This window comes from Cupressus sempervirens, chromosome 5 (genome assembly GCF_028749045.1).
Source record: "Cupressus sempervirens isolate cs-2001-9-10 chromosome 5, ASM2874904v1, whole genome shotgun sequence".
Lineage (NCBI taxonomy): Eukaryota > Viridiplantae > Streptophyta > Pinopsida > Cupressales > Cupressaceae > Cupressus > Cupressus sempervirens.
In genome coordinates this window covers 706,359,843-706,371,533 of record NC_143122.1, presented here as the reverse complement: position 1 = coordinate 706,371,533, position 11,691 = coordinate 706,359,843, and the positions used below count along the sequence as shown (strand labels likewise).

The window sequence follows — 11,691 nt, the reverse complement described above, 5'->3', positions numbered from 1 at the left end:
CTATGGTTGACACCTCATCGAAGCATTAGGTTCTGAATTTTATAATCCCACTCAGTTTGTAATGTGATGTTTGTGTTGTCTTTCTCAATTTGGTCTAGCTTGGCAATCCTTGGGTTGGAGGTATGTTTTTTGTGTTCTACATCTATTTCCTTGTAAACTAGCATTTGTGGAAGTTTAACCTTTTTGAACTTAGGCTTGGCTTGGCCTGACATGAGATAACCCTAAGAGATTCGATCACAATTGAGGGGTTTTATAGGTAGTGACTATGCTAAGTATACCTTTTGACCTTGGGTTGGGATCATAAATTGATTGAGGGATAGCTAAGTTTTTAGAAATGATAAAGTAGTGAAGTGGGGCAAACTAGACTTTTAGGTTTTGTTGCAAATGAACTTGCTAACAATCCTTTGGTCAAGAAGTAAGGAGTGCCTATTTTGAAGACAAATGTGTTATTTTCAATCAAATAGGGTAAGTAACAAGGATATTTTGAAAAAGGACAAACTTTTGGATTAATGGAAAACGGGTTTGTTTGCAACTGGATTTTGCTGGGTAGTGAGGTTTTGAGACAATAAGTATAGTTTTGAACAAGGTAAGGATAAACCAAAGAAACAAAATGTTGTTGCGAATGGACTTGCTAACAACTGCTTGTATATGAAAAGATGGGGTCTTTCAAAGACAATATGTGTTATTTTTGGTCAAGTAGGATAGGTAACAAGGATATTTTGAAAAAGGACAAAAGGGTTTGTAACTAGGACTTGTTTAGTGGTTTGTTGTTTTGAGGGAAAAAGTATAATTTTGGACAAAAATGGAAAGTTGAACCAATGAGACAAAAATTGTTGTGAATGGACTTGCTAACAACTGCTTTCTAAAATAACAAAGATGGGATTCTTCTGATATGAGGGATTTATGAGCAAACATTTCTCAAAGGATAAAGCAACTTTGAGAAAGACAAACAAATGACCTCTTTAGTAAAAGAATTTGATAATAACCATAGAATTTTATATGTTTTACAAATGTTTTTCATGGGTTTTGAGCATAAATAAGATAATTCAAACACACTCTTTATCCCTAAAGTCAATTTTTTTGGTTGCAATATGTTATTTAAAGGCCCACAACTTGGTGCCTCCTTATTCTAGTTTAATATGCCCCTCTAATCAAAGAGGTAAGTTGATACAAGAGTCAATCGACAAATGATACACATCAAAGAATCTTCAACGCATGGCAAATAGAAGTTCCCCTTCTGTGGGAACAATGACTCTTAGAGATGAAACCCAAGTGGCCTTATGCCTCTACCAAGGGAGCACAATGGTGATTAATCTTGAGGGATGTTGTCTCCCTTGCATAGTGAATGAACATACCATGAATAAATATCGAGAAACTTTGACTAAGAGGGTTGTAAATGGGTCTGTGGCATCTCACCAAATGGTTGTTACATATGTGATCCATTTAAGAATCTATTTCGGACATGCTGAAATCATGGGAAAGTATTCCCACCTCAGGCTACCCCCAAAAACACACTACCCAAACTTGGGTGATAGAGCGAAAAAGTTTACCTTTCCCCTCATTTATATATCGGCCAGACTTTTTACTGGTTTGAGCTTCTCACCAAAGGGGAAGCACTTCCTAGAGGTGGATGAACTAGCTAGAAGCAGTCCTAGGTTGTTGCAGATAATCTTGCTAACATCTTTGGGTACATGCATCACATATTTTAAGGTCTTAAGATGCAAGAAATAGAGAAGACAAATATGTGCTAGAGGGCACAATCTTAGAACATGCAAGACACTCGGTTCATTTCTATTTGGACACTTTGAGATGCACTATTTTATGACTTGAAGACACATGTGGTTAACATTCAAAGGTTCTTTCCAACTTAACAATGTCATCAACAAAGAGAAATTGAGCGTGAAAGCTTTAAAGAGGAGGGAATAAGAACATTTCCACTTTAGAGCATTCAAGATTGGATGAAGTTCATTTTAAGCACCAAAGTTGAAGTGTTCACACATAATTTTCATTTGCATCGTAAACAAAGTGTTCATCGCATTGCTTCAATTTTAAGCGCTTGTCATTCGAGAGTGGATTATTTACTTAGGCTACTCAAGCATTCCAATACATTTTTAAAAAAAAAGCTAAAAGACTTAGTCATTCATTCCATGGAAATGTGGGATTTGTTCAATTTTAAACCTTGAAACATAGTTATGGTGATAAAATTTGAAAGAAACCAATTAGTCAAAATACTTGCAACAGAAAAATGTTAGAATTTATAGAAAATAAATTAACATTGCAAACCCATAGGTACACGTAGCAATTCCATAGGCGTGAGAATGTGGTCAAAGGTCACGGGATTGATTTACAGAGACTGGTGAAAAATGGAGGAAAAATGGACCATGGGATAAAATGTCACAGAGCAATCCCAAAAAAAGGCGAGTCCGCAGATACTTGTAGTAGTGTTCCCATGGAAGGGTGCATCAGTAGGTTGGACTAGCAATAGGAAAATTCTTGTTTGGAGGTTTGACTAATAGGATGACATGTTTCCGTAGGTGTTATATAGTGATCCTGCAAGTAAATGCTAACATTCCTGTAGGAAGAATGTTGGCGGGGATGTTGGGGCTATTTTAGGACACATGCTGATGAGGGTTAGTGGCAAACAAAAAACTCACTTTCATAGGTTCGTGTTCCTGCTGTTCTTTGGCTGCAATCCTGCGGTCGTAGGTTCACATTCCTGTGATGGTGGGATCGCAAACAAACTATGTTTAGAAGTGCTTCAAAGTGAAAACCGATTGTATGGTTGGGAGAACCATTTCCAATGAATGCCCTGTGTACTTATAAAAAATATTAGCAAACCACCCACACACACCCACAAGCACAAAATGTCATTTTGGTTAGTTTAACATAAAAAACACAAAAAACTTGATTGTAGTGACCCAAATGCGGGGTCCCACTGGACGTGCAAAAATGTATCACCTAATCTTTCAAAGTTGTGAATTTGATTTTAGAAAATTTATAGGAAGGTACTTTTTCATGGAATTGAATGCATGCTTATTTGATTTTTTAGCATAATCCTTGGAATAATCCAAAGAGCTTAGAATAATTTTATTGTTTTCCTTGGATGCCCTCTTTTTTTTCATAAAATTCAAACACAGATTAAGGATGATAAAAACCTCAAAGTTCTTTTTTCTTAGAAAGAGAGGTTTCAACTCTGTTATGAACTTATGAGATGAGGAACAGTCAGATTTACCTAACTTGTTTTATAATATTTGTTTAGTTTGAATGTTTTTGGATAACATTGTGTCACTGTTTTCAGCATCAACCCCTCGTTTCAAATCACACTTTGATTTAGCATCAGAATGAATGATAGAGAAAAAAAAAAATAGTGCCACTTATTTTATTCTCTATCATTCATCCTGATGAAGATCACAGAGTGTGATCTAAAATGGTGATGTAGAAAATAGTGACACAATTGAATCCAGAAACATTCAAAGATTTGCTATGAATTGTGAAATTTTGTTTTCTCTTAACTGAATCATGTTTTCTTTTTTCTCCAGCATCGGTTCTATGGAAATTTAATGCCATTTGGAAATAGGAGTAACTCTTATCAAGGCCCTGAGACATTGGGATATCTCAACTCTCAGCAAGCCTTAGCTGTTTATGCAACTTTTGTCATTGAATTGAAGAAAAATCTATCAGTTGAGGCCTCACCCGTTGTAGTATTTGGTGGCTCCTATTGTGGAAGTGAGTTCATCTGAGCCTAATAACGGTCATATTAAATATTTATTTAGATCAAGTCATTTTCTTACTGTTAGAATCCACATTCCATGATTGCATTTTGTTTATGGCTTTCTACATTCCGTGATTGCATTTTGTTTATTCTTTTTGCAGTGTTGGCATCTTGGTTCTGTTTGAAGCATACCCATCTAGCCATTGGAGCCATGAAATCATCTGCTCCTATCCTGCATTTTGATAATATTGTGCTAGAAAACACTTTCTATGACATTGTTTCAAACAATTTCAAGGTTGGGTACATATTTACTGCATATATTCTAGTAAATATGTGCTCTTGTATGTGATTTAGAATAATAAAAACTATGGATTCTCTCATTGCAAGAAGCAAGCCAGAGCTGCTTCGAAGTGATCAGAGAGTCATGGAATGATCTTTAGTCTCTGTCTAGAGAAGAAGGGGGTCTTTAGAAGATTAGCAGAACTTTCAGAACTTGCAAGTAAATATCCCTTCCATATTATCAGAAGAATCAAATAATTTCAAGTGAGGAAAAGGTCTTTTTTTATTTTTTTACTTCCTACATATCTTTTCCCATACTAAGTAAGTAAAATGAATGCTTTATGCTCTATAGAGATCTCAAAAGTGTAGATCCTGTAAGAGACTAGCTAGATGAGGCATTCATTCACACTACAATGACCAATTACCCAACGGAGGCTAACTTTTTGATGCCACTACCAGCTTACCCTATAACAACGGTAATCTTTTGATACGACTCATTATTGATCTATTTAGAAACCTTAGAATGTTTCTAGATTCAATAGTGTCACTATTTTTTACATCCATGTTTCGGAGCACACTGTGTGGTCCATCATCACTTCTTTCAGTCTCTATTATTCATCATGATGATGCATCACAGAGTGTGATCCGAAATGTTGTGATACAATTGAATCCAAAAAAAATCTAAGATTACCTATGGATTGTGGAAATTTGCTCCCTTATTGTTTAGAAACTTCAAACAGCTAGAAATAGCTTTGTGTTTCTCAACTTTTCAAGCTTCACTTTTGATGCTTCATAATTTTTGTTCATGTCTTATATTCTTTATGTACAAAGCCTGCTTTTTAGATGGTTCCTAATTTTATATTTGAGTTTTATCTATTTATGTTTATTCATCTAGATGTGTAAAATTATAGACAACTTTCCTCAAGGCACTGACACACTGTCTAGAGTATCTGCTACTGCAAGCATATATTACAACTATTCAAATACTGAAACTTGCTTTGAAATGGAGCATGATAGTGATCCCCATGGTCTCGGTGGATGGGGTTGGTAGGTTAAAAGTCATAAGTATCTATGCAGTTATTGTTCACAATGGTGAAATTGGTACATAATCGTTTCACTTACAAATCTCAATCACACAACTGATTAGGGTTACCTAACATTCATAAACCCTTGGATTCATTACAGGCCTATACAAAAATTGTGATGCCAATGAACTCTTCACTCAATGGAATGTTTCCACCTGCTAGTTTTGATTACCCTTCATATGAACATGATTGTGAAAAGCAGTATGGGGTGAAGCCAAGGCCACACTAGATAACCACGAAATTTGGTGGTCATGTAAGTCAGTCAAAACAAAAAACACAACGAAGTTGCAAAACTTAGTAGTAGCATTGCAAATCAGATTTCTGGAATTCGATTGTGTATGAATTTTTAACATCAATGTTTTGGATCACACACAGTGATGATGGATTGATCACTGTGTGTGACACATTGATGTTAAAAACTAGTACACAATCGAATTCCAAAAATCTGATTTGTAGTTCTAATGGATGGTAAAAACCTGATTACATTAATTAGTAGTAATAGTCAAGACTCGGAAACTCTAATAGTCTAATACATAATTGGATTATATATGTTGCAGGATATAAGCTTTGTTCTAAAAAACTTTACAAGCAACATCATCTTTTCTAATGGATTGGTTGATCCATGGAGTGGTGGAGGGTAAGCTTAAGTGAAAAGACATCTGACATTCTATTTTGTTAGGGTTTTATTAGAACTCAATTTCAGGCTCCAGTTGGATTCATTTGATGGGTACTTCTGACTTATCAAATGTTGATAATCACTCTTTGATTTGATTATGTAAAGTTTTTTAGCATTAACGTTTCGAATCACACCCCATGATTATCATAGATTGTGGAAATATGTTCTCATTACTTCTGACCTATGTTTTGTTCTATATCCTTCTTTGCAGAGTACTAAAGAATATATCAGAGAGCCTTATTGCACTGGTCACTAAAAAAGGTAAGATGTGTCCCACATTTTAATGTAAGTTATTAATTTCACTGTCGCACAATTGATAAATGACCACTGTTACCAATTCAATGAGGTACCCGCATTCAATTAGAAGTTTCATTAGTTAACATGGATAGTTTCAAGGAATACAGCTTAAAATACCACAACTTAGATAACAAAGATCCACTTTGTTAAGTTTGATTTTTTAATACTTTCTAAAAACGACAGTAAAGCAGAAGAAGATCTACTTTATTCAGTCTCATTTTTTTCATTACTTTCTAAAAGCAAACAAATACATGATTTTTATTAAATAGAGAACTTAGATATATAAGTAATGTTATTCTAAAATTAGAAGTGATGAAAATAAAACATATATAAACACAGAATACATATGCTGAAAGTTTAATCATGATAATAAATAGAATAAGATTAATGATGGCATTTAATAAATATGATAAGATTAGATAAAATATTGAAATATATTGAATCATATGAAAGAAGAATATATATAAAAGGCTATAAATATAGGTAAAAGTCATTACATTGAGTTTACATGGATAAAAAACATTGTTCTTATTGTTGATATTTATGTTATATTTTTTGTTATATAAGTAGATTTCTAAGTGCTTATTTGATTACTATATTAAAAAAGAAGATTATAGATAAAACTTTAAATTTTATAAAAAATTACATTTCTATGAACCTATGAATTGTGTAGTAGTTTCTAAGTTGTGACTATTGATTCTTCTATATAATTTCTAGAGTGATTGTTCAGGAGTTAATATTAGCTTCATTATTAAAATAGATAGTAAAAAAATGAGCTAATATAAGCACACCAAAATTAGATTGTATACATAGGTACTAAATGGACTCATTCATATATTAGAGTTAGTCAAACATATTTATATTCTCATTTGTATGGACTTAACTCAGTCATATATATTAGAGTTAGTTAAACATATTTTCTACCATTAACAAGGAATTGAATTAGTTGTTATTATATATAAATAAATATATTAGTGACTTGTTAGTTTTGCTAAAACAAAATGTACAAATAAAAAATATAGATAAATTATATTTTTATATGAATTTATACATTGAACTTCAACAATATATCATAAATATATTTAGTCAATAGTTATTGTAGTTTTAATATTTAATAATGTTTCAAAATTTATTTGTTTCATTTAGATATTGAATATTTAATTTCTGGTTTTAAGGATAGAATATGCACATATGTACTATTTTTATTTTATCTTATATTTATTTAAATGATAGAATATTTTTAATGAAATAACATACTATTACGCTCAAAATATTCACAGATATTTTATCCAATAAAAACTTTCCTTAATGGCAAAAATCATTGTGCAAGATATTTTTAATTGCTAAAGTTTCTGATCACATTTCTTGATCTAGAGTTTTTCAATTTTTCAAGTGCAACATATAAGCAATTTTTACAACATTACAATAAAAAAATCCAAAAGTGGACATACGTTATAGCATATAGGCCAAACTGTACATGTCTGTCTACATGGTATTGACATTTCATAGTTAAGATGTTAACCAATGTTCTGTAAAATGATATTTCCTTTTATCCTTTCTTGATGATGGTGAAGAAGTCAATTTGGTGTTGTCAATTCTACAATAAACAGGAGCTTTTCACCATTTATTTCTCATTTTAAAATTTTAAAATTATTTTAAAAATTCATAGTTTCACTATCAATTTACAAAAGACTTTGTTAAACATAATGGCATCTCCAAATCCTCAAATAGAGCAAGATAATAGTGCATCTTCTCCCTACTAGCAAAGGAGATTTGTCAATCTGGTATGTTCACCTTCCTTTACCTCTTTTCATTGACTCTCTCTCTGTCTACATATGTTTATAATTTCATACATTCATGTCTTTAAACTATTTCTTTACCAACATGCAAATTTTTCCTTCAACGTTTAAAAAATAAAATGTCCTAAAATGTATTGTGCAGGAGACTACTTCAAATATGTTGGCATCCCCAACGTCTCCACAATGAGTACCTAATCAAGCATCTCCACATTATCAGCAATCACTAAATGTGACTATTGTATGTTAACATCTACCTCTATCTCTCTATTGCATGTTATTCTACTTATATTTACCTATATTGTTAGATACTATATTTCCATGTTTCTTCATAAACAATTATTTTTATGACTACACAATATACATATTCTCCTTATTCATACCTACATTGTCATTGAATAGGACAATGGATCAACTATACTCAGCTCTCCACAATCTCAACATGGAGTAGCTATGACTGCATCTCCACCCTATCAACACCGAAGAATAGCCAATATTGTATGTTCAACTTCCATTATTTGACAGTGTCTCTTTATATTTATAGCCATCTCTAAAATTACATGCTTAAATCATAAAATGACACTTATGTTTCAAACACAACTATTCAAACAACTTCTATGTAGGAAACTCCTTCAAATGTATTGCCTTCTTCAGAACCTAATCTAATGCAAACTCCCAACAAAGTTCCACAACTTTAGGAAGGAGAGGATTCCACTATGGTAAGTGCAACTAACTTTAACTTGTTCATTATGCCTCTCTCTATTCCTCTCGGTAAAATCATATACACGTCTCTCCATCTCTAAGTTTTTTGTTCTTAAAATTAGCATGAAATGCCTATATTTGCCATGTTACTATCTACATGAATATGTATTACCTTAGTGATTTCCTCTAAATGAATTCCCTAATTAATTTCTTCAATATTATCTAAAATGAGTTTCACTACATTATTGAAGGCTAACTTCAAACTATCATGCCTATTAAGAATATGCATGTATTGTACACATGTATAACCATGTCAATCTATATAAGTAACTACTACTTTATGTAAGGTTATTGTTATCATATTTTCTAAAATTGATTACTTCATAAATTTACTATTATTAATAATCTCTTATGATTTAAATTTGAAAAGTGAATCATGTATATACACAAATTAATTTATATTACTATTTTAAACTAGTAGTCTTAGGTGAATTGAAAGTAATAGAAATCATATCTTCTAAAATTGATTATTTCATAAATTCATAGCCATCCTTAAAGACCTATAAAATTTATACAATAACAAGTTAATTTGAAAATAAAGGTCATACTACTAATACAATAAAAATGCAATTACAAACATCTTATTTTGCTTATTAAAAATAGGCATGTTTCTATATTTTCTTAATTTTTTTGTATTTACATGTCATCTTGTAGTTTTCGATTACAAGTATCTTTATTCTGAGTTAGAAAATAAAATATTAAAAGAATAGAAAGAAAATATCATAAGATCTTATTAAAATCTTATAGATAAGAAAAATTTTAGAAAATTATTTTTACATTATTTTTTCATATTTTAAAATATCTTTAAGAAACTATTTTATTTCTATTTCATGTCTTTAATTCTATTAATTAATTGTTTGACATAAATTAAATCATTTCATATTTATAAATATTAAGATTTGAAAATAAAAATGCATACTAATAATACAATAATTAGAAATATCTTATTTTTCTTATTAAAAATTGACATGTTTTTATTTGTGTATTAGTTTTTTGTAATTAGATGTTTCTATATTCATTTCAGACTTTTCAATTACAAATATATATATTCTCCTTTAGAAAAGAGAATATATTTAAAAAGTAGAAAGAGAATATCAAAATATATTACTTTATTTTTCAATGAAATTATTAGAATAGTATATTTTCATATCTATTAATATAAATATAATAACATAATATTTCTCTTATATCTATAAATTATTGGTAAGATTTTTCCAATTCATTTCAAATGTTTGTAAATTGCAACTATATTAATAGTTTTTTACATATTTATAATAATTATAAAAAATATTTTTAAAAATATATTTAAAAATTAATAATTATTCAACAATTCTTATTTACTATTATCAATAATCTCTTATGATTTAAATTTGAAAAGTGAATCATGTATATACAGACAATTAATTTATATTACTATTTTAAATTGGTAGTCTTAGGTGAATTGAAAGTAATACAAATTCAATAAAAAAGTTTGCTCAATTTAGAGTTTATATATATATATATATATAACTAGGAAGAACTAAGTTCAAATGTATCACATTTAGAAAAATAATATAGTCTTCTAAATACTAATTACAAAATTAGTCAAATTTTGAAAGTAAGTCATAATGTTAAAGAATTGTTTCAATTTATCCATTATTCCTTTTTTTAAAAATAAATTTTACTACAAAGTATTCGACATGATTAAATGCTTATATGATAAGATCAATATTTAGTAAAAATCCAACAATATGAAATAAAAAATAAGATTCACATGATAGATAAAGAATTATATAATTTAATTAATTTCAAAAAATTATAATTGAAATATTTAAGTAGCTTTCTAACATATTAATGACAAATAAAACTATATTTTTGTCACACTTTAATATAGTTCTAATAATAATAGACAAAGTAAAAAACTAGGGTAATTATTATTTTATTTGACATTAAATTTTCAAAAAAAAAATCTTTGGATATAAAACTGAACTAATTATTATTAAAACTAACACATAACATAATTTTTTTGTGAACATTAATATGTACTACAATTCCAATTTTATTACAATATTTATATATAAGTATAAGATGAGTCTAAAAGTTCATACAATTATATTATGATTATAAAATAAATTTGTTGTTTTCTGTTAAGAATCAATGTGTCTATTTTTTTGATCAAAATTTGTTGTTTTCTATTAAGAATCAATGTGTCTATTTGTTTTCTCAAAACTTTTTTTTATCAATTATGTGTAATGACCTTCAAGACAATCTTTTATCATATTTTCTAAAACTGATTACTTCATAAATTCATAGCCATCCTTACTATAAACATATTACTTAACTACATTTTCTTTCTAGGCCACTAAAGCTGAAGTTGTGTTGACTACCAATGCGATTCATTCCATCAATATTGGAGACTATGTTACAACACCTATACTCTAGATGTTATCTTTCAAAAAAATAACTACCATTGAAGATGAAATGGATCGATATAAGATTGTCTTCTCTGATGGCAATTACATGCAATTGGCAATGCTACCTCAAAAATGCAATGACCTTCTCTTCTCTGATAAGCTAAAAATAAAATCTGTAATATCATTGAAAAAATATGTTTGTCGGCCTAGTTCAGATTCCAGGTAGGCCATGATATTTTTCATCTATAATGAGATTCTTACTTATTTAACTTTCATTTCATATATATGCCTAATTTTGTTTTTATAACCAAATTTAGGATCATAATCATCTTCAACCTTGACATCATTCACGAAGAGTACAAAATTATTGGGAGGCCTAACTACCTTTACAAATGTCAAGAAGAACAGATGAAAGAAGACAAACCAATTGTGTCACCCATGAAAATCACTAAATATGGTATCCATGTACCTCGCAAGGAACTACCATTGCTCCAAACTATAAGCCCGATCAAGGATTTGAATCCTTACCAAAGTAGGCGGACAATCAAAGGGAGGGTTACGACAAAAAAGGAAATGAGACAATTTAATAACCAGTGAGGTAGTGGACAAGTTTTCAGTTTTGACATTTTGGACAATGAAGGCACAAAGACTAGAATTGTTTACTATAATGAGGTAGCTGAATTGCACTATG

General features: G+C 30.0%; 1 pseudogene; it reads left to right on the top strand.

Moving 5' to 3' along the window:
• The first annotated feature begins 2,374 nt into the window (after window positions 1–2,374).
• LOC149557942 (uncharacterized) lies at window positions 2,375–8,043 on the top strand (annotated as a pseudogene).
• The last annotated feature ends 3,648 nt before the right edge of the window (window positions 8,044–11,691 follow it).